We start from the raw sequence: 25010 nt of genomic DNA, 5'->3' as shown, positions 1-25010 counted from the left end.
AATAATATAGAACTATGCTAGTTTCAAAAAATTGTGTTAAATTTACCTCATTCTATCCCCCAAGCTAATCTGTTCCTGTCTAGCATCCCATATACAGTTCAACACATCCCGAAGGATCATATCTTATATTTAAGTGATTAATAGCCTTTGTCTTGTTTTTGGCTGGGACTGTTAATAGGAACTGCCATGTCAAAGTCTTCAACCGCCCACTCATACCAATATTTCATGTTGTTTTCCAAAGCCATTGATTGTTTTTTTCCCCACTCTTTCAAATACTGTCATATCTGTCACCACTCACTAAATGTTAGAACTATGTGAATGCACACTGAGGAGGAATCAGCAATTTTACAAAAGTTTTTACTGTAGTTTTCCAACTTTAGTTGTAACTATTTTTATTTATTTATAAAATGTGTTTCCACCCAATAATTTCCTAAGTGACTTACAATTGCAAAAATTTAAAAGCAAAGTAGAAAACATCTTAAAATGGCACTAAAACTTGTAAAAGTTAAAAGTGGTAAAATTAAAATGTAAATTTTAAATTACATTTAAATTCCTAAAAATGCCAAGTGATACACAAAAAGTAAAACTCAGATGTAATCTTATCTAAAATAGATGTTTTCAATCAACAAAACTTATTAATCATTACTACTTTTTCTAGTGGGTTTGCTCTAAATACGACAGCTTTTAATTTCTTTGTGCCGTTTTAATAGTCGAGTTTAAATGAAAACCTTCCTTGAGACAACTGAAAATGTAAGAGAAAAATCTACATGTTCACAACCTTTAATGGCTGATGGGGACCAGGTTTCATCTATAAGATTAATTTTTATTTATGTATACATCAAATTTAGAGACTGTCCATCTCACTCACAGAGTGATTCTGGGCAGTCTACTGGTTGAGTAGATTAGGTATAGAAAAACAGAGAATAAATAAATCTTATAACTCAGATTAGATATACAAGGATGGTTCCACAAGGATAAGTTATTCTAATGTATATGTATTCTACATTTGTTTTAAAGACTATAATACCCTGATGAATGAAACGAAAGATAGTGATTGTCAGTATTTAGAGATACAGACCACCTCCTTATAAATATAATTTACAATATCAGCAAATTAGGAAAACAATGTATAAATCCTAGTCAGGGATTTTATAGGTGGTTGTGTGTACAATTAGATATAGAGCTTACACATCTCCTGAAATCCCATCTACTCCATCTCTTGTCTGGTTCTTTATAGGTTGCTTCTTTTGCTTCTTTTAATATTTGCAGCTGTGACCACTTCCTTATAATAATATGTTACATTTATCATATCAGTTTGCTAACCAATAAAGCCTTTTTACACAGGGTGGGCATCCTTTTCAGCATGGTCATAGGTTGGCTATTGGCCTTCACAGCAGAGCAAATTCAAATTCATAATGGAGATTCCTGTCCTTGCCTCAAGCTATTTAATTTTTTTAAGAATCAATAGTTTCAGCTCAGGTCATATCAGAAAAGAACCTGGTTATCACAATGTCCAATAGATGAAGTTTTGAACATTCTTTCAAAATAGTTACGGAGTTAATTGTAGAAATATAAATGAGAACTTTATAAGACAAAGATCAATGTATTTTTAAAGGAATAAACATTGTGTACATTTCACATCTAAAGGTAAACCTTTAGGGTTTAATGTGAACTTCAGAAACATCCCAAGCACGAGAAATCTATTTCAAAGGGTGCAACTTCATCAAGAACAGACTGAACTCTCAAATCAGAATTTGCTTATCTACCATAGATTCACCTCACCTGATTTAAGCCTAAATTTATTCAGTCCAGCAATTCTTCTAGAAAATAGTTCTAGGACTGCTTTCTTGAAGCCAGTTCAAAAAGAGACACAAAGCTGGCTATCACTGAGTTGATGATGACTCCCTGTGTAAACTTCTGATAATGTCTCCCATGAACAGAGTAAAAAAAAAAAACATTTAAGCAGAGAGTCCAAAGGGCTTTCATATTTTAAGAAAGCAAATAGAATTTTCCCAACAGCATGTTTTCTTAGCAAAGGGGGATCAAAAACATTGTAAAGTGAAAGAATGGCCAAGTGCCACAGTATATATAAAATCCACGACACTGCCATGGTTGATGGTATTGAATGCAATTGCAAGCATCATTAGAAGCAACATGAACTGCATTTATTTTTGTACTTGCTAGTGTTAAACAGCAAGTTTGTAAGGCAAATCAAATAAAATCAAATAATTTATTTCTCCAGATCAGCCTTCAACACCTTAAACTTAAAGTACATGTATGCTTCCTAGATAGTTAAGATGATCTGTTACATACAATGTTGATGCTTGGAATAGTAATATGCACATGTGTGTTCATATACACATTCACACAGAGACCTCTTATTGCATACACACAATTGACAGTGGAACTAATTCAAAGAGATGGTATGCCAGTTGTGTTCAACTGGAAGCTAGACAGCCATCTGTGTGAGTTGCTTTAACTTGGATTCATGCATTTGAGCAGAAGTTTAGATTGGATAGTTTCAATAGTTCTTCCCCCACCCCCTACTTCCCGACTCAATGTATCAATCTGGAATCCAAAAACATTTTTACTGCAGTTTCTTATAAGGATATTCCATCAACTCTGAGCAGTTTTCAATACACAGTGGAGGTGACTTAAAAAAAAAAAAGCTTGATCAGTTTTTGCAACACTTTTCAGGGTCAATATTGAATCAATTATACCTGCTGGTTTTATAAGGTCATAGCCTCAAGAGTTCAAGGGGAATTTAGTCCTCTTGTTATGGCCATACCACTCATTGCACATCTGTTATGACACTCTGTTGCTGCCTTGGTAACAGCAGCAGGAGCAACCTAATTAATCATATGCCATGCTGAGCATATTTGATTGTAAAAGCAATTTGTTGCCAAAAGCATATTTGAATAAATTGCAGCCTGTCAGATAGAAAGCTTCTGACAATCTTAATTATCTTTTGTTTTCCTTATTGCCTCAGACAATAGGAAGATGATAAGAATAGGCACTCAGTTTGCAAAGAAGATACAAGTTTCGAGGTAATATTTTTAAAAATGCCTCATAGAATTGTTAAGACACAGACAGGAAAATTTTAATTGTGATGTTTTGATGTCTTTGTCAGCTCTGAATTAATCTCATATCCCCACATCTTTCCCCATTGCTGCTCTAGCTGAACTTTTAAGAAAGGTGGGAAATACATGCAATTGTGTACTTGCCTTTATGGAAAACAAATGAGTTGTATCCAGAGTTAAGTTTAACTTTTTGTTCATTCCTGTACACAGTACCACCACCATTTGCATAGGTATCTAGAAGTAGTTCACTGTAAATCGTGCCACTATAATATGGGATCTTTTGTGCTTCTATTTTTCCACATTTTCTTCTTCTTTAATATCAAAGGAAAATGTACTGTGGGAATCCTAGTTTTTGGTGCTATATCATTCAAACTTAATTACCCAAGCACTGTTTTGTGTGTGTATGTTCCTTCAAGTCAATGTTGACTGGCAACTGTTTAGAATAGTTCCTGAACATTATTTGACAGGTTTTCAGAAGTGATTTACCATCATTGTCTTCCTAGGGCTGAGAGAGAGTGACTGGACCAAGGTCATCCTGCTGACTTTGTGCCTTTCTCTCAAATGATTGGTTTACAGCAGGGGTCTCCAAACTTGGCAACTTAAAGACTTGTGGACTTCAACTCCCAGAATTCCTCAGCCAGCATAACTTCAATACAAATAATCACAACTGAGTGTTTATTTGCAGCAATACCAATGTGTTTAGTCCTTCAGCTTCAGCACATTCTCATAATAGGGGAGGGGAAAAAAAACCCTAGAAATAGTAAAACAATGTGTTCACTTCATAATATGTGGGTAGATGATAACTTTTTAAAAAGTGTATGATTACAAGAAGACATTTCCGTGCAATATAATTTACCTTTGTTTTTTTAAGGTGCTCAATTTCCTACAGACTATACACTATATTATCTTGGAATCCAAGGCTTTCTTCTAATGTCATTTTACCCAGACAGTTTTCTGAAGTCACAGCAATGAAGCCTTTAGTTCTAAATTACTGTGGGATTTTTTCAGACCATTTTATATAATCATGTTTTCAGAGTTTGAGGGGGAATATTGCACTATTTATGTGACTGCCTTTACCAAATGAAAAGTGGGAGGAAATCAATGCATTAGCACACAAATATCCATTTAGATGGCCTGCAAAGTTTTCACAGTCCTTAATTATTTCTCCATGGAGAAAATTCAGCACCCAGAGAAAAGTACTGAAGAAAACAATTAACTTCTATATCCTAACATATTGATTGAGAATTTATCAGTTTTACACATCCAACTAATAAAATTCTTTCTTACTGTCTATCTTCAGCCATAGAAACATTTCAGATGTCATACTTTTGTTTGGATATCAATTACAGGGATGGCTCATCCAGACTGATGCTTCCATTCCTTCTTTATGCAGTATAATAGGCATTTGGAAAATAGCAAGTGACTCACTTAGATTAAAAAAAAACAGCATTTAATTTTTATTCAAAGAATAATCCTGCTTAAAACCAATACACACCAGATTCTATATTATCTATTATTTGTATGGAATGATGGGTACCAGAAATGTGCTGGGTACAAATATTTGACCAATAAAAGCAAATAAATGTGTCCCAAGATAACGTTCCAGCATATGTTGTTCCCACTCTTACCCCACCATGACACAGCCTATCTCTCACCAACACTTACATTCTGGTGCCCAACCCAGATTGGATCCTGCAGCAAATGTAATTCCATGTTATCTTTTGCTTGTATGGAATGATGGGTACCAGAAATGTGCTAGACACAAATATCTGTATGTACTGGATTACTCCTGCACCAACCTTTTTCATGTGCACAGTAACCAGTATGTCACCAGTATGTAGTAAGATAATTTTAGGCTTGCAGAGACTGCTGAAATTTCTCTGATAAGAGCCTTATAACTTTCAAATGGAATTTTAGTAAGAAGAAAGAAGAAGTTTCTCTATTTAATGATGGAAAATTTCAAAGGATGAACTTCATTCAGGAACTGTGAAATTCTGGATTTAGAAGGTAGAAATAAACTATGATAATTGTCCACAAGAAAAATATAATCAGGTAGCAGAACTCTCTACACTACATTGGTTTTTTTCATGCTTATGAAGCATGGTACATATATTATAGTACAATATAATGTACTATGTGTACAGTGTAATATCTATACAAACTTTTTATAAGACCCTAAAAATAAAACTCCCAATTAGTTACATATTCCTCCCCATTCTAGTTTTATTTCTGTCTTTTTATTTTGAACAGAAAATAGACAATCAGTAGTTAATGTTTGAAATCCTGGTCACTGGATAATTCATTTAGTGTAATGAGATTAATTTTCACCTTGCCTTAATTGCAACTTTAACTAGATGGATGCTTAAATATAGATTTTGAAGTCCTTTACTATGGGAAGCGGGTGTGTTTCTGGCTTTTTCACTGTGGCAAATAGTGATGCTGAGGCCTGCTTCTTGTGGTGGTTTTGGAATTTGGTTTTCAACTGCATGATACAATTGTGTTGGATTCAGGAAAAGTCCATATATTTACTTTTTGAAGAACACTTGTCTCTTTTCTGACCATTAATTTTAGAATGAGGTTAGAATGATAATTATATCCAATGTGGAATTTAAACTAAGAATAGGAAGTCAGGAAGTGAGGCACTGGCATAGGCACGGCATTGGGTTTCTTAATCTTTCAGTTATCTGTTCACATGAATATGCTCAATCAGGAGAGTCTATGAATCTACAAAGAGTTGAGTTGTGAGAACAACTTGTTTGGGATTACAACTTTGTCTTTAAGTCATTTTTTTTTCTTCCAATTAGTGAACCAAAGGGAAAATATTTCTTCCTTTCAAGAAAAACTAATGTGAAATGCTGCAGAATTGCATGCTGCTATTTCAGAGCATAAGTAAAATATTGCTAATATGAGAGTTCTTCTCCAGAACCTCCATTTTGGAGAGGAGTTTAATCTAGAACCTCCATTTTGGAGAGGAGTTTTTCTACTGAAAATGTACTTCTAATTAATGTGCAGCTTGTTTCCTTCTCCCAGCTCACATGACATAGCCTTTCTGTCACCAACATTTAGATATGCTCTCACCAAGACTTAGATGTGACACAGTCTGAACTATGTATCAATCCATGGCATTACACAACACGTAAAGAGCTAAAGTCTTACATAAGACAAATCTTTATTATCGCAATACCTTTCATGCTTATTCTACACCATCTGTATTGGTATAGAATAACAATGAGATTAGTAAAATCAATTTATTTTTTTTATACATAATAAGCTGGAGCAATCCAATAGCTTTTTGAGGTTAACAAACGTTTATTAAAGGTGTAAGCTTTTGTGAACTAGGCTTCACTTCAGCAGAGGTACAGAGGAGCTAAATGCTACTTTTAATACATTTTAATAAAATTTGTTATTTTGAAAATATGGTATAAAACTCTTTCTGATTTGTGTTATTATGAACTAATAGAATTCTCCTCATCCAATAACCTTGGGAGGCCCATAGCCTTGAAAAATCAATAAAAAAGCTTAAAACAGACATGATTTACAATGCATTTTAATTTTTCCATTTGTTTGAAGGCCAGCTTATTTTCACACTGGAAAAAGCTCTGCCATACACACTTTCCTGTTTTCAAATATGATTTAAAAAAATAGTCAGGTTATAAAGATCATGTCCAAAGTGCCTAAATTAAGAGCAGCTCTTGTCTGGTTTCTAGTGAAGTGCAATAATATTTATATTCCTCACTCTGATGGGTACCATTTAAAATACAGCAAAGGACAACAATGAAGAGTAAATTATGCACTCTGAAATGGATAGCAGCTTATGCGAATGTTAGGTGTGTAAAGCTACTTTTCTATCAATAATGCTGATGAAACGTTGAAAAGAAAACTGAGTCTCCCAGTTTTTTCTCTTCCTCACCGCCACATACAAATATATAGCAAATCTTAATTCAATACCTTTAATAATAAATCATTGATCTATAATGACAGGCTAATGTTTATAATCCATGCATTAGAATGATTATAATTAGTGATTATAGTTCATTAGAATGATTAAGTTTGATGTCAGATATATGTAGGTATGAATGTATTTAGCAGTATAGATGTATACTGCTAAAAGAGAATAAGTACAGTATCAATATCAGTATAGAATTATCAGAAGGCTGACAATTTTATTTACTGTATGGGATTAACTTAAAGCAGTTTCCAGATGCTGATTGCCAAGCAATATTTAGGATGGGTACAGACAGTCCTCAACTTACGACCATAATTAAGCCCAACATCTCTGTTAAGCGATACATTTGTTAAGTGAGCTTTGCTCCCCTTTCTTGCAAAAGTTATTAAGTGAATCATTGCAGTTGATAAATTAGTAACCCAGCTGTTAAGTGAATCTCTCTTCCCTATTGACTTTACTTGTCAGAAGGTCACAAAAGGTGATCACATAATCTAGGGACACAGCAATGGTCATAAATATGAATCAGTTGCCAAGTATCTGATCATGATGATGGGGATGCTATAAAGGTTGTAAGTGTGAAATACGGTCATGTCACTTTTTACAGTGTGGTTGTTACTTTGAACAGTCAGTAAATGAACTGTTGTAAATTGAGGACTACCTGTGCTTATATGATATTCTCAGACAAATACCTGTTGAACATAACAGAATTTCCTGAATGAAATGTGGATAAGATTCCCCTTTAAAATAAGTCAATGAAGTATGGTGACCACATGGACAGCTATTGAATCAATGCTGAACTTCCCAACAACAATGGATGAAGATGAGATATATGTAATATATGATGATTTTGAAGTGTGGAATATCCTGCAGAACAATTTCAAATTTGGAAATGCAAAAAATTCCACCAAGATTTTATGGCATTTATTTTACTTATTCATTAATCAAACTTAACACATAGCTGGCCATCTCACAAGATGTGATTCTGGGTAGTATGCAATAATCAAATTAAAAAAAAAATACATATGTAAAAACAAGCATTTAAAAATATAAAAAGTCAATTTAAAAATAATTAGAGGTTAATTAAAATATGTTGGGAGGAAGACCAGGGTCAAGGGGGAAATGAATGATGTATTTTAGTATCGGCTGTCAGGACTCCAACAAATCCCACCCCCCCCATTCAAATTATAAGTCTCTAGCCACATCTCAGAGAAAAAAAAATGGATTTATTAGAAGTGGACATGTTGGTATTAGCTAGATGCAGCCGATACTAAAATACATCATTCATTTTTCCCTTGACCCTGGTCTTCCCACCACTGCCTGGATGTGTATTCTCCAATGGGACACATCCATCCCCAAGAGTCATCATGCTCTCCAATAATTTTCTTGTGCTCCAACAACTTTGGACTGCCAGGGTGATTATCTAGGCACTTAAGGAATGCACTATTTTCCCCCACTCCCTTTTTCTGGCAGCTAAAAAAAACAAAGGAGTATCTTTATAGCTGACAATATACAAATCCCAGGCAGGGAGAGAAAAAGTATTTCCATCTCAATAATAGAGCCATCTAAACATGTCTCTGGTTCCTTTGGACACACAGGTATGGTGACATAAACAGATTTTGAGGAACTTCCAAAAAATCAAGAGGGATGAAAGAGGGGGAGTGTTCCATAAGGTGAAGGCCACATCAGAGAAGGCCTGTCACCTGGTCCTACCAAATATAAGTCTCTGGTAGACAGTGTCTAAATATACTTTCTTTTCTGGATCTAATGGGGCAGCTTGATGTAACAGATACACATTAGCCATAGGCAGTTTGATGTATTGTATAGATAACACTCATCATACACTGAGTCAGAAAAAGGAATGAAAGATAGAGGAGAAGATATTAGTCAATGCTACAGTAGCATTGCAGGGGTGTCAAACTTGCGGCCCATGGGCTGTATGTGTCACATGTTGGCCATGCAAACCCCTGGTTTAGTGAACGGATGAAAAATCACAATACAACACATGATGACAATGTGACACTGCAAGTTTGACAGCCCTAGTCTACTGCATGACCAATTAATAACCAATGAATTTATTATCCATAATGGATGATTGGTCAGTATTTCATCATTGTGACTGATGGCTCTTTCTGAAGGCTATTTCAACCAGCTTCTATGCTATGAACAGAACCTAACCCTGGTTGATTTTGTACAACTGTGATTCACATAGTGTTTATACCTTTAGGCTCAAGGCTTCAATCTATTTGTTTTTATCTATTTGATTTAGGTTAATTAAATTGGTTTGAATTTCTCTAAAAGTGATACATAGACTACTTCCAAGGAGCAGACAATTGATTGCTGTAAACTTAATAACTTTAGTGAAATGTTGGTTTGATTTGTAATTATAATAATTATTTTTAAAAAGTCACGATGCCTCAAATTCAATATTATCTTGCTTCCTTAAAAGTAATTTTCAATAATATCCACCATGCATAGAGAGACTGCCTAGTGGGTTATGTTGTTATCTCAATTACAAATGTAAGTAATTGATGTGAAGTGCTTGTTTTATGTTCATCCTATTATAAGAAAGAAAATACAAGATTCTTTTTGTCCCTGCCCAATATCTGCAATATCTTTTTTTTTAATCAGGAACAAATCTTTAGATTCCCTGGGGCAGGAAGATTGCTTGTAGTCTTAAATAATGTATTAGTTCAATACATATTTTTGTAGACTAGCTTCTAGGAAATGTGCTCAGCTTCTGCCAATTTATTTCAATTTAGAAGCTCTATAGAGCCTGGCTAAATAAATAAAAACTAATTGTTTTAGTCGGTGGGAACATCAGATCAAGAAGCAGAACCATTTCATTACTATAGCTATCATACAGAGTTCATGGAAAGGTCATGTAAGAGCCATATATTCAGATGTGAGCTTGTACATTTGTATGACTGCATTCATACAATTCACACAGTAATTCATACATTCATAATTTATCAGTAAATTATAATATTCCTGCAATTTAGAAATGATGTATTCTGTTTCCCAAATTATTTTATTAGTATTTATTCAATCCATAATTTTAGTGTAATAGAACTAAAAGTTTTAAAGGATTTCATTGAACTCTCTGTGTTTTCTAGGTGTATCTAGCCAAACAAATATTGGATTTACTCATGAAATTATTTATTTTAATATAGTATTTAGGATTGCAGTATAATATTTTTCTGTGGAACAGAAACCCAACATCTCAATTGTAGAAAATCACTTCTAAATCAAGAAGAGTTGAGTTTCCCACTATCCAGCTTAAAAATCACCTGTGCTTTCAGTCATTCCCTGATTATCTTTTAGGACCTACCATCATCTGCACTTCCTCCTTTCTTGTGAAAGAAAGAAAGAAAGAAAGAAAGAAAGAAAGAAAGAAAGAAAGAAAGAAAGAAAGAAAGAAAGAAAGAAAGAGTGAGGGACTACTCTAACGTATCAGCTTCAATGTCATTATTCTGGGTATATGAAGCTATTAATGGTACAAAACTGCAGGGAATTCTATTATGATAAGCGGCATGATGGCAAAATATATTTGGGAGTCATACTATATCATGATTCCCAGGGTACCATGTCAATAAATTGTGACATCAGTAAGCTAATGCTTATTGCAAACAAACAAACAAACCATAGATAAATTCCTCATACTTTTATATATTTACTATCTGAGATTTTAGATTAATTTTGAGTTTTGGATTAGTTGAAGTAAAGACCATATTAATTTTAGTAATGAGATCTTAAATCATCTTAAGCATGTTTTTATGAATCATACTGTTAAATGGGAAAATATTTTGCAGTTAGTCTACTCAAAACATTGAGCCACATTCAGAATTGAGTATGAATTGCTACATTTCTGTCCTGGTTCTATTCAGCCATAACTCTGGAAGAAAAGTATGATATTTCTGGGATATTCTTCTACAGAATACGAGCCTCACAAGCAGAGCCAAGTTGCTTCATCTTACAGTCCCAAGTGCTAAATCCTGAATATTGTATGAAATATGTATGTTTTACCTATTAAATCCCATCATTCCTATTGATTCTCTATTTATGTAAAGTAGTCCAAAAGTCACTACTTTCAAATTCAATCTATGTATAACTATGTTTTCCAAACAAATCTATTTAGTAGGAAAATATATCTTACTTTCTCCCATTCACAACTGAAACGCAGGGGTTATGTGGGTTGGTTTCAGGCAGGGGCCAAGTCCAGCTCTTATTTTAGGATAGTGGCATGGTCTGCAAATTTTTCAATGGCTGTACTATATGAGATAATGATGATGAAACATGAAATGGGAAGAAATAAAATAGTAAGTGATTACTATAGTCATTTTAATTGCATGCTTGTGTAACATTGCTATGGTGATAGCTATCAATAAGGATAATTCTTGCAAGTAACAGGGATGTTATTATTATGTTGTTTATTTATTTGTTTGAATTTTTGATGCTGCCAAACCCCAGATGAACTCTACTGATAAACCATGTAACATTGACACATAATTTTGAATTAATATATCATGAGGTACAGCCTGCCATGGTAGATTTTTTAAAATAATTAGTATTACGTCATTTTGTTGTCATCTGGGAGATTACATATTCTTTTTCAATATTTCTTTAATTGCCTGTGTGTACAACTTGTGATGAAATGCAGAAAAAATACTATTAATATTAACTTTAAACAAATTATTTAATGCAGTCTGTGTTTTCTGACTTTGACTTGGAAACATGTACAGGTATAACATGTTAAATTTGAGGGCACCACGTAGCTAAACCTATCTATGCCTTTGAATTTATGATGAATTAAGTCTTCTATTAAACCTTCTATAATAGTTGTTTTAAGTCTTCTGTAATAGTACTTAAAGTGATGGTGAAGACCTTTAAGAATGTTACTGGCATTATGACCATTCCAAAACCAGGGCAGCAACTGTCATCTAAGTTGGTCCAGAATATGCACCTGAATATTTATTTTAATATATTTAAATGGAAAGAATTTAGGTAAGTTTCCCTTGCTTTCCCTTTTTATACATTCTAATTTGAAAGTAATTTGAAAGTAACATCCTAGCTAGGCTATATAGCTTGCAATCAGTTTGACATTTATTAGTTCTGAAGTGGCTGAACTGTAAATTACAGAATGGTACACAGGTAAGCATTTAGTCTTATGGGAAAAGAATCACAATCAAAATGTGTTGTGTGGGATTTTTAATGCAGCTGTTGGAAAGAAAACAGTTAAGTGTTCTAGGCATGGGAAGGGGAAATATTTGGGATAACAATCACATATACACAAACACACCGAAGTAGTAATCAAGGAAGTTACTGCATATCTTTCCCAAATGATATAAATAATTTTAACCCATTGAGCCATCATGCAGTATACAAAGTATGCAAGCAAGAAAATGAAAAATGATAGGTGATCATAATATTGTTACCTATTTCCAGATGTTCTTTTGTAGGTGACTTATTTAAAGAATTGCTATTGACTTACTTGTTATGTTGCATTATGAATACCAATATGTTTTCATGTTGATAAAATATATCCAATATTTTTTAAAAAAAATTCTTTGTTTTTTTTTCATTTTATTGTGTATATTTCAGTTATGTAGCTCTTTCTTTTTTCCTTTATATTACATTTACTTCTCATATTTGCTTTTACAAATTCAACAGCAAAAGTTGGTACTCAGCAATACATGAATTTAAAAAGACAGCTATCTTTATGTTTAATCAGCTGGATAAAGTTGTCAAATGGCTTTAATTATATAGATGCAGAAAAAAATCATAATAATTTTTCTTGAAGTTACTTTTTAAAAAACTAACCAGTGTTAGTTATGCATCAAGTATGGTGATTATCTTTACAGTGCTGTAAGCTGTTGGTTATAGAGCAGCAAATGTGTTTATGAATATTGTTATATAAGCAACATATATTTAATATGGATGGAAAGTAGAATTTAAATATGCAAAAGATTTCCCCAATGATGAAACACTCCATCCTCAAATTAACCAAATACAAGCATGGGACAAACCTCATTTAATCCAAGGCATCTGCAAAAGGAAATTCTTTGTGGATTCTACACCATATTCCAAGCATCTTCCAGGAAAATCTGCAGTCTTGAATGTATTGCTTCTTTTCATTTAAAAAAAATATTTTTTAAGATAAGAAAAACTAGAAAGTAAATGTAAGCCTTGGTAAGCATTTAGTTAGTTAATATTTATTTCTAAGTCTTTAAAGCCACTCTGCCAAAAACTGAATATAAATTGTAACATTAAAGATTGTTTTGCAGTGGGAACAGTTTTGCATTCAAATTGTTTAGATGATTGACAGTAATATTACCAAATTCTGACATTCTGTGTTATGAACGTGTGTGTGTGTGTGTGTGTGTGTGTGTGTGAGAGAGAGAGAGAGAGAGAGAGAGAGAGAGAATATTCATATGCATATTTCATATATATTTTTCTGGCAACAACATAACTATGACCTTTTTTGTAGTTAATAAAAAATTCAATACTTTCCAATGCTTTAATGATATATAAGTTTGTATTTCAGTGCACATTGGATTGTAATTAATTTAATTAATAATAATTGAAAAATCAGGTATTTGAACCTACCCAGAACAAGTTCTATGCTCTAAGGTCTGTGCTTCAGTTAGATACTAGACTTTTTTTTTTTTTAACCTTGAAAAGATCTTTGTAGAAATATTTTACATCTGAACTTTTAGGGTCAAAATTCTGTTTAATTCTGTTACTTGATCATTATGGACTGTGTTTATATCTGATCTGAAATATTTGTGTTTGAGATGGCACAAAAAAATTATGTTACTCTCACATTTCTCTAGAATTTTTAATTCAATATATATATATTATAATTTATATTATAATGTAGTATTTATGATTTATTTTGTTTTTATTCTATATTCAGTGCATTTGTTTACCTTCTTTAGACTATTTAAAAAATCAAGCAAATATTAAAATTAACATACATTTTAAAATTGTGCTATCAATACTCTTTTTAAAAGCAAAAACAAAAACAAGGGCTTCCCAGTTCCAGATCATGACTATAGTATGCAGGAAGTTTTTAAGAAAATAATTTTCCACTTATAGTGTTTTCTATCCATGTTCTGCCTACAGTTTTACCTGAATGTGTGATTTAAAAAAAATTTGGGGGGCAATAACCAACAGAAACTGTATCCTCATACCACCTCTGTTTTTATCAGGAATACAGACACGATGGAGAAGAATTTGCACATAGTTTTTAAAATGAAACCTACATTTTAAATATAATAGACTATAGGTATATAAACAAACCCAAAAGTGAACATCTGAAGTACTCAGAATTTGTAATAATCAAATCCCTTATGTTGCCGGAATTGACTTAATATGAGCATACAAAAAAAATATGTGTTGACTTATGTGCCACATTTTCAATCTGGGCTGAAAAATGAAAAACTTATCAGTTTTTAAACTATGAATTTGTATGTTACTGATATTTTTCCCATTAATCATTTGGATTGATCATAGTATGCCAAATAGCACTGTAATAGTAATACTAATAGTAGTAGATTTTAGCACTTTGACTTCCTGAATAAGCTTGCTGTGTTGCAGGGTCAGTGACATATAGTGAAGTATATTGATTTGCTCTTGTTTAATGCAATCCTGTGGTAGATTATCAGCCCTTTCATTGCTGGCCCTTCTTTCAGAATTGGCAGGCTGCCTGGTCTGTTCTAGCAGTTTAAGGCCAGGGTCAAAGTGCTCCAGGAAACAAAGGGAGATGGAAAATTTGTAGGCTCATACATATGACCATTGTCAGCATTGTTGTCTAAGTTTGCAAGGGAGTGATTTATTAATTTGAAGGTTTACAACTTGTTCATCATATGCTTTTTTGTGGGGGAGGGGGCATGCAATTGTGACTACTTGAGACTGGTGGCAGAATAAATTTTTCCATTAAATTCAAAAAGTTCCTAAGGTTTCCTGAAACCATATTCCTTTATTCACTATTTGTAAATATGAAGATATGTCTAGCATGATTTTTTAGTCACCTCTAACTACTACTATCTTTGCAGTTTATTATATTTAAATTTCTTAATAGGAAAGATCTATGATGTAAAATATCTTCTGAGCCAAGGACACTCCAGTCATTTGAGTGAAATGTAACATTACAGAAGGCCAGAAAGTGAATTTGATTGCATTTAACTTTATATTTAATTACATGTAATTTAGGGAATATGATTCTCTAATGTATTCAGTAGGGCCAAACAAAGACTTTACAATAAGTCTTTCGGAATGCCTAAGAATGTATATAAAACTCTTTTTTTAAGATCCTTCATAAATCTTTAAAACAAAACTTCTTTTAGTTGTCTCTACATTCAATGCAGGCCAACTAAAGGAGTAGATGTGCTTATTCAAATATTTCCACAACTCTTTCATTTAATTTTTTTTCATATCTTAAATTTGGACACAACAAGGTTATCCCAAGAAGCTGTGCCCCTTGATTTCAAGGGCTGCTTGGAGAACTGGTGAATGGCAATCAACCCTTTGGTATAAATTAGCCTTCTGCAATCTACTGCTCAGCTACAATCCCCCAAATTTCATTTAGTTCAAAATATCAGCAGAGAAATACATCAGATGTGTTCTGTAGTTCTTTGGCTATGTTTTAGCTGAGCTCTGGATCTTATGCATTTTTTTTTTGCCAAATTAACCTAAGTACAGGTTAATTTGACTTGGTTCCATAATTTTAAAAACTGGCCGCGGTTATCTTGATCTCTATGTAGGTTTAGTTGGCAAGGTTTTTTTTTTAACTGATTTTAAGAGGGTGTTTTAACTTCAACCTGTTTTTGTTCTGACAATCACCTAAAATAAGAACAGTGACCCTCAAGCCCAAGATGATTTACACAGCGCTACATTGCTCCTGTGAAATAGAATAGGATCTATGCAGGTCATTAGCTGATGATTATATGCTATCAAGGTTGTGCCCGCACGATACCTTCAATCTTTGTAGCATATAATGCCTTTCCTTGCCAGTATTCTCTTCTTATGTTTATTAAATTATCTTGATATTCATGTTTTGTTGTCCCAATAAGTTCCAATTTTTAACTTGGATCAATGCTTGTTCTTGATTGTCTTTTCCATAATCAGCCATTGCATGTGGTTCTTTTAGGATAGTTTGTTTGACTTGAAGTAAAACCTCCGCTTCCATTTCTGCCAGGCATGTATAATCTATCAATTATCACTATGGTTATGTAATGCATAGTGAATAGTCAGTAGCTTTCTTGTGTTTCTGTCTGTTATTTTTATTCTTTTAAATTTATTTGGCTGCCCATCTCCAGTGGATTCTGGGCAACACATAAATCTAGAAGAGACATAAAACAACTAAAATATTAAATCAATAGATAGATTGGACTAACATGCTCTAGCAAGAAAATCTACAAAAGAAAACCATTAAACAAACATAAACCTGGAAGCATAGCCAGTTTTTTTCAAAGTTTTCTAGAATCCTAAATCAGAATTTGCTCTCCTTAGCTTCAGGGAGAATCTCTATATACTGTATTGTATGTTGTATCGAAGCAATGTTTTTTATGCGTTGTGAAATGTTTAAGATTATATAGATCTATTAGTGATACAATGTATTGTAACATTGCAGCGAGTAGAGAAGCATAAAATTTAATATCTGAATTACTATAAAACCAAAGTAAAATAGAACTTAAGATATCCAATCATATGAAACCCCTCACTGGTGATTATTTTATTTTATTAGGTGATGTTCTATTCAGTGCCCTTACTCAATTTTGGCTGTCACTAATCATTATTTTTTTTTTCAATTCCTGTATAGTAGGTACCCTCCCTTGGTCCTTCCAGGTGCTTTGTTATTTCTCACTTGGAAAACAGCCATGTGACTGATCAATATATACATAATGCAATAGGAGTTTGTACCATTAGATAACAAGAAGCAATTTAAAGTTGCTACCCTGCTATCCAGTTTTCTTATTTGATACATGCCTATCAAGTTCTCTTGCTTTCCAAGCCAAACATTTTTAGTGAAGCTGTTCAAATAGATGGGCAATATTGTTTGATATTGTTTGACCTGTCATGTAGATAAAAGAAGTAGGTTGCTACTAATATAATGTATGGGTCCAGACACTTATAATTACAAAAGCAACGTGCTTATCTCTTAGGCAGCACCTCTTGTTCCATGGGATAGATTAGATTTTTTTTCTTTCATTGTTAAAAACATAGCTTTCAAAGAGGAAAACCCAACTGGAAAACTTCCGTTTGCCACCTCAGCTTTAGACAGTTTTATCTAATAGCAGAAGCTCCTGCATCTCCTCCCAATTGTCATTACTAGCTGTACCATATTTTATGTCATGTAATGGGTGTGTGTATATATGTGTAGCTATATGCACACCCACACACAGATGTATATACACATACATTTCTACCTCCTGTACAAATCTGTTTTACACATCCACTGGCATAATATTAACTTCCCTTTGATCTTTTTATAAATAGAAAAAAAGAATACATGAGTTCTTAAACAAACATTCCAAGGTAGTAAGTACTAACCTTTTGGGAAAAGGAATGAGTGCAATTCTGTTCAGAGAGGATAACAATACCAAGAAGTACTTTGAAAAATGTCCATCCAATAGACAAGCCTCCATTTTTAGATTTGTGCTTTAGATTTGTTAGTAGTGAGCAGGTGGCAGATTTGCTATCTCATCTTTAATAGATGCCATTATCACAACATTATATGGTCTATAATGTTAGGGAATCATGCACCTTAATACTTTGTTTACAGCCTTCAAGGCTCTTCAGATTTTCTCAATACAAAAACAAACAAACAAACTAATGAAGAGTATTATAGCTCAGATCTTAGCCCATTTAATATAAAATATACCATTAGATAAAAACATTCAGCACTAACATGCTGCAAAACAGTTTAATATACTTTTCAAGCTTTGTTTCTGAAAATAATACACTGATTCATAAAGAACATATACTGAGCTTCAGATATGACAGGGTAACATTTCAAAATGGCTTCCTGCTATCTTATAGCAAGGCTGGTCAGGAAGACCTCTAAAATCTCAATAAAAGGGTAATTAATGCTTGTGTAAAAAAGTCGTCATGATGTAATCCAGAGTTCCTCAACCTTTTCTGGCTTTTCAGTGTGGGAGGGGCAAATGGAGTACCAGGCAAATGGAGCACATGCATGTCAGTGGTGGGATTCACCTTTTATTTTTACTACAGGTTCTGTGGGCGTGGCTTGGTGGGCATGGCAGGGGAAGGATACTGTAAAATCTCCAGTCAGAGGCGGTATTTGCTGGTTCTCCGAACTACTCAAAATTTCTGCTACTGGTTCTCCAGAATTGGTCAGAACCTGCTGAATTCCACCTCTGATGCATGTGCTCACCCACTGCTTTTGTAAGCGGAGATGTGAGGAACACACTCTCACCTGCAACTTCCACAGCCCTGTTCTGAACAGCTCAAAGCCCATGGCTCAGGAGTTGGTGACCCCTGATATAATCATTGGCCCTAAAATATCTTGAATGAAAAAAAATATTATTTTCTTTTTTTGAACTTCAATTTTGTTTTAGAAAAAGAAGCCAAGACTTTAGAGTTACAATCAGTGTGGATATTAAGACTTTTCATCTTTTTAAATTTTTTTCATCTCTTTAGTATTTATGCCTAAACATTTAAAGGTACTATAGTTTCAAATAGCATTTGCTGTAATTTAGGCCTTTCTGCCTAAATGTAACTGTTCTTTACATCTTCATCGTTTGCATACATGCTCTTCCCCATTAGCGTCAAAGGATATTTGCTTGAACAAATGGGAGATAGGTTAAGATTTCTAAAGGAAGCATAGTTGTTCCAGGTTTTCCTATAGCTCTAGACATTTTGTCTCTTTTTCCCAACAGTTTTGAAGAGAGCGCTGAGGTTTAGGCTGTAAATATCCAGATAACCACAAGATTATTTATTTATTTATTTATTTACTTACTTACTTATTTATTTATTTATTTATTTATTTATTTATTTATTTAATTTGTCAATTGCTTACAAGATAATAGGTATAAGTAAAAACATAGTTATGAATACATGGATATGTATAAGAAAAAAATTAAAAAATATAAAAGAAACAATAGGACAGGGACGGTAGGCACATTGGTGTGCTTATGCATGCCCCCTACAGACCTCTTAGGAAAGGGGTGAGGTCAATAGAAGACAGTCTAAGGTTAAAGTTTTTGGGGTTTGGGGAAAAAAACCACAGAGTCAGGTAGAGTATTCCAGACATTGACCACTCTGTTGCTGAAGTCGTATTTCCTGCAATCAAGTTTGGTGCGATTAACCTTAAGTTTGTATCTATCATTTGCTCTTGTGTTGTTATGGTTGAAGTTGAAGTATTCATTGGCAGGTAGGACATTGCAATGTATGATTTTATATACTTAGATCGGACCAAAGGTGGCGTAGTTCTAAGTTTTCTAGGTCTAGAATTTCAAGTCTGGTGACATAAGTTATTCTGCAACGAGTAGAGGAGTGGAGAACTCTTCTCGTGAAATATTTCTGGACTTTCTCTACTGTGTTAATATCAAATACATAATGTGGGTTCCAGATTGATGAGCTGTATTCAAGTTTTGTTCTAGGAAATGTTTTGTATGCTCTAGTTATTAGTGTAATATTACCAGAAAAAAAGCTACATAAGATTAGGTTAACAACTCTTAACACCTTTTTGGCTATGTAGTTACACTTAGGTCATTTGAGATGAGTACTCCAAGGTCCTTGACAGAGTTTGGATCATCAACAAGGTCTTGACTATTCATCCTATATTTTATTTTCTGATTTTTTTTTTGCCAATATGTAGGACAGAGCATTTATTTGTTGAGATTTGAAGTTGCCATTTGTTTAACCATTCTGATACATAGGCAAGGTCTTTTTGAAGGGTAGCAGTATTGTCGGTGGTATTGACAGCTTTACATCATCAGCAAAGAGAACGCAGTTGCTCTTAATATGATCCCAGAGGTCATTTATGTAGAGTATGAAGAGAGTTGGTCCTAGAACACTGCCATGGGGGACACCACTGTTGACAGGTACAGAATTTGATAGGACGCTCCCAAATTTGTTGTCTGTTTGACAGGAATGCTTCTATCCAGTTCTGTAGGTGTCCAGAGATACCATCAGATTTTAATTTTAGGAGTAGTTTGTTGTGTACCACTGAATCAAAGGCCTTACAGAAGTCTATGTAGATGGCATCTATTGCTTTGCCCTGATTGAGTTGTGTAGTCCATATGTTTTTGCAGTATAAGAGTTGCAGATTACATGATAGCAAAGAGAATCAGAAATAATTTCTTCTAATGGTGTTTGAATTGCTGTCCTAGCATTTTGCCTGTTTTGTGAATTAATAGCAGGATTGTCAAGAATCTCTATGACAATCAGTAGAAGTTATGTTCCTGTACTGGGCATTGCTTCACATGACTTTATGCTGAAGGAGAGACATTTTTGTAAGTCCTCTAAATGTGCTTCTCTCCTCATTTTTTAAGATGCCAATATGTACAATATGGTAGCACTGAAAGGGTAATGCTACCTCAGAATTAATAAACACAGCAGTTTGAGAGGAAGAAGACAAAAGGTAAAGGACAATTTGTTTGCTCCTGGACATTTGTTTCAAAGCAAAACAACTTTAATGGTTTTCACCACATTGCTTGAAAAGCTGTCCCACCCACCTCACTTACCTGCTCTTCTTTTTAAATTCCTAACTGAAATGTTGATAAGCAACACATAACAATCAATTGCTGCAAATCTTTATAGATTTCTCCTTTAAAGAATGTAGAAAAGTGGATTTAGCCAACTTCAAGGTCTAAAAAATAAAGCTCAATTCATCATAGATTCCAGATCTTGGGCATTTTTCACACTGAAGTGCTGCATGTAACAGAAAGATGCCCAGAGCTTGCAAATAGTTTGATGCTTAGATCACTTAGCTCATAGGGAAAGTGGCAAAATGTTTTTGATGCTCACCTCTCTGTGGAATTGGATGTTCTTATTCATGGTATTCCAGCAAGCAATGTCACAGTGGTCAAACAGAAAATCTATTGATAGACCCATTTAATCATCAGTTTGATCATCATACTATAAAAAAGATGTTGAGATTCGAGAACAGGGGTGTCAAACTTGTGGCCTGTGGGCCAGATGCATCATGTGCTGGCCACGCCCAAGCCTGGTTTAGCAAAGGAGAAAAAAGTCCTGATGTGTCACGTGATGCTGCCGTAACAGCGCAAGTTTGACACTCCTGCTTTAGAAAGAGTGCAGCGAAGAGCAACCAAAATGATTAGGAGAAGGGGAGACATGATAACAGTGTTCCAATATTTGAGAGGCTGCTACAGAGAGGAGGTAGTCAAACTATTTTCCCGAAGGACAGGCAAGGAATAATGGATGGAAACTGATCAAGGAGAGATTCAACCTAGAAATAAGGAGAAATTTTCTGACAGTGAGAACAATCAACCTATGGAACATCTTGCCTTCACTAAAAGCTCCCAAGAAGAGACTAAACTGTCATTTGTCAGAAATGGTGAGGGTCTCCTGTTTGGGTGGGGGGTTGGACTAGATAACCTACAAGGTCCTTTCCAACTCTGTTAACCAGGAGAGGGTGCTTGGATAATCCCCTGAGAATCTGCTACATCACTCATTTGTGAACTTAGTCATTACTGAGAGATTGATGACAGCCTTGGATCAGATTGTTCCTATTCAGCCTTTCACTGTTGAGAATCTTAAGGATCTCCCTGGCTTTCAGAAGAGTTCCAGGGTATGAAATAACAGAAGAGCCATCTGGAGTGTTGCTGTAGAAAGATCAGGAGCAAATCTAACCAAATATGTATATACAATCTATATTAATAGTTATATCATGGCAATAGAAGTGGCAAAGTAGAATAATATTTTCCTATCATTGTTGCACCTGCAGTGCTATTTGGCAACTTTGTTCAACAAAACGAAATCCCTACAAAGCCACTGAAAATTATTTTAGAGTTCTGATAGTTAAAGTCTCTTGGACCCATTCGAAACTTCACTCGAGTTGTGCATATCCTGTTGAGACAGTTTGAAGTAATAACTCTGAGGAAATATTCAAACTGGTGAACATCAAAACTGTTCCAAGGATGATGTCTTTATTATACTGGTTAGCCTTGGCATTACGTATGATAATGGAAAATTATCATCAACATGAATCTAGAAGACAAACAAGCAAATGTTATGACCAGCTGAAATGGAGAGTGAACCTCTCTTAATTTCATACTAACAACCAGGAATTACTTGGAAGTGGGGTAGGGATTTTCACCTTCCTCCCACAGTAAATATCCTGCTAAGTTTTGGGGTATTTGTTAAGAATGGATTCATCAGTGTTTCTATCCAGCTTTTATTTTCCTTCATCTATCCTGGGCAAAAAACCTCCCTATTTTCTTTTCTACTTCTCTAACTTAAAAAAGAAATCTTAAGAGGAAGTAAATGAATGAATTGAGTTTTTTTCTTCCTTTCTTGAAAATATATAAATATCATCAATATTTTCTCATGATTTTCCAGAAAAAATGTCTCATGTATGGAACTGATGTGGGTGTACTTATTTCAGTAAACTTTCATTTAGGGTTGCCAACATAATTTCCCTTGAATTATGATATTCTTTACAAAACATTTTATGTACTATGCAGAGGAAAGAAATCATTATTATTTAGTTTATTTCATTTAGTACCTCGTGGAAGTTGTTTTATTATTGACATGCAGTGGATTTGAAAGAGTTCCATACTACATTGACTAATTTTATTCATGTGTATATGCATACACATTTAAGGAAATATTCTCTATAATCCAAATCCGAACCCAGATTAAAGTTCCTTAATGATTCAAGAGGTGAAAGGTTGCAGAAACAGACACATGCTAACTTCCCAACTTCAATATAGTCTATGGATCCTGAAAAAGTGGTCTGAGTCCAATAATTGTATTCCCGTGCTTCCTGTAGATGGAAAGCTAGCAGTATTAACCTAAAGCCAAGTCTTGTCCATGTACCCCAACATAAGAATAATTATACATTTTTCATTCATGGATGAAACATGAATTTTTATTCTAGTTTCATGCATGTGTAAATCTTGTTCAGATACATTTAATTATAATTATATCTGTCTTTTTTCTGTGTGTCTTTCCCTCTTTTGTTTCTGTCTAAATGTAAACAACAAAAAAGGACAGTATTCTCTTTTACTCACTTCATAAGTGATTCTTGTATTATGACCAAGAATATGAATTTTGAATAATTTCCCCTTGATCCCAAACTGTCTAAAACATATAAACCTCAACCAACCCAATGAAGCAAGTAAATTCAGAGCCCCAAAACTTTATAAATCATAGTTTTTGTCCTTTGGATGATCTGTATGCATATGCAGCTATTGAAAGTTGTGAATAAGTTACTAAATCAAAGGCAAAGTACATTGAAAGGGAATCTTCTTATACTAATATACAACAAAAGAAATAAAATAAGTCTAGATTGCTTGGGAAACAGTGCACAAAAAGAGAGGGTCAGAATACATAATTATAAGCCCATCAACTTTTTTTCTGAGCAGCAATGTCAATTTTCCTTGTAAGACCAAAATGAAACATTTCTTTGTTTCTCAAGCACAGGCTTTTAAGAAGATATACTATCATTCTGTTAAGAGGATAAAAATGGCTTGTTTGATCTTTTGAATGTTAATGTGTTGAAAAGATTATTGGAAATAAGATTGCATTCTCTGAAGTGAGAAAAACATTATTCGGATATCTTTAATTACATGACAAGTTGTTGTCCCTCCTACCCTTTACTGCATTAATAATGGGTTCATTCTTCAATTTGGTTTTGTAACAGAGTGGCCTTAAAGATTTGAGAAGTTATAATAATGCATTATCAAGAATTTAGCTCTTACATTCTTATATCTGATGAATTATTGATGCATTGTTTATTATGCTGTTTCTTTTCTGCTTCTATGATGTAATTGATATTAAATACACAATTTTTAATTGTGCCAAATTGAAAGATTCAATAACAAAGCTTACTACTCTACTATCCAAATGCTTGCCTGAGGTGGAATTATTTGTTTTTTATATTCATTTATCAAATGTAAATAGCCATTCATCTCACGTATGTGACTCATCAAGATACAAATAACTATTTACATATAATTTAAATTGGAAATTCAATTTTGCTTCATAAGAACTTGTTCCTAAATGTGCTTTTATATAAAAACCAATGAACAATAAGTAGGGAAGTTTTTATATCTTAGTTTGGGTGGTCCTCCACATCTTGAAATATAATTTTCAGAAATCATGGCAAGTACAATAAAGTGTGATAGAAACTATAGTCCAGCAATACTTCTAGGTATATAAATTCCATACTTGTGTTCTAGCCATAACCCGACACTCTGGATTTCATACTGGAAGTCATCAGTGATGTAAATATTGCACATTGTTGTGTTGTTATCACTTCCAGTCATCAAATAATTTATAAGTTTTTAAAAAATTACTCCTGCTCCTAAAAGAGAATGGATCACTTCTCAAAAGAGAGGTATAATGTGGATTTAAATGTGGATTAAGTAATTTTTGAGGGCCAGAAATACAAGGGAGTCTCTGGAATGAGTTCTGCCAGTTAATTATAGAGATTATTAAGTGTTCCAGATAATTTATGCAACTTCTATCTGATCTAGAGATTGGACCTTCACTTACATTTCAGATTTATAATGATAATAATGGCTGAATCATCATCATAATATCATTTGAATTTTAATAAAATATATTAACCAACAGTTATAACTGATTTCCTTCTGTGCTCATTGGCTGAAAGCTTTTGTGAAAAATTGCAATTAATTTTAAAAATGCAATTATGGCTTTGCTAATTAGTTTAATGTAACAGTTTCCTCTTCTTGATATGTAATAACATACCTGATAGCGACATGGTATAATGTTACTGAAAAGTTAAGTAATGCTTACTAAAAGTTTTCGAG

General features: G+C 33.7%; 1 protein-coding gene across 2 annotated transcripts in view; it reads left to right on the top strand.

The window, feature by feature from the left end:
• Positions 1-25010, top strand: part of GRIK2 (glutamate ionotropic receptor kainate type subunit 2) — a 518606-nt gene that overhangs the window by 376709 nt on the left and 116887 nt on the right. The window lies entirely within an intron of this gene.

The sequence above is a fragment of the Pseudonaja textilis genome, chromosome 1 (assembly GCF_049901715.1).
Source record: "Pseudonaja textilis isolate UNSWEBS1 chromosome 1, rPseTex1.2, whole genome shotgun sequence".
NCBI lineage: Eukaryota > Metazoa > Chordata > Lepidosauria > Squamata > Elapidae > Pseudonaja > Pseudonaja textilis.
This window is presented reverse-complemented; position numbering and strand designations above follow the sequence as displayed.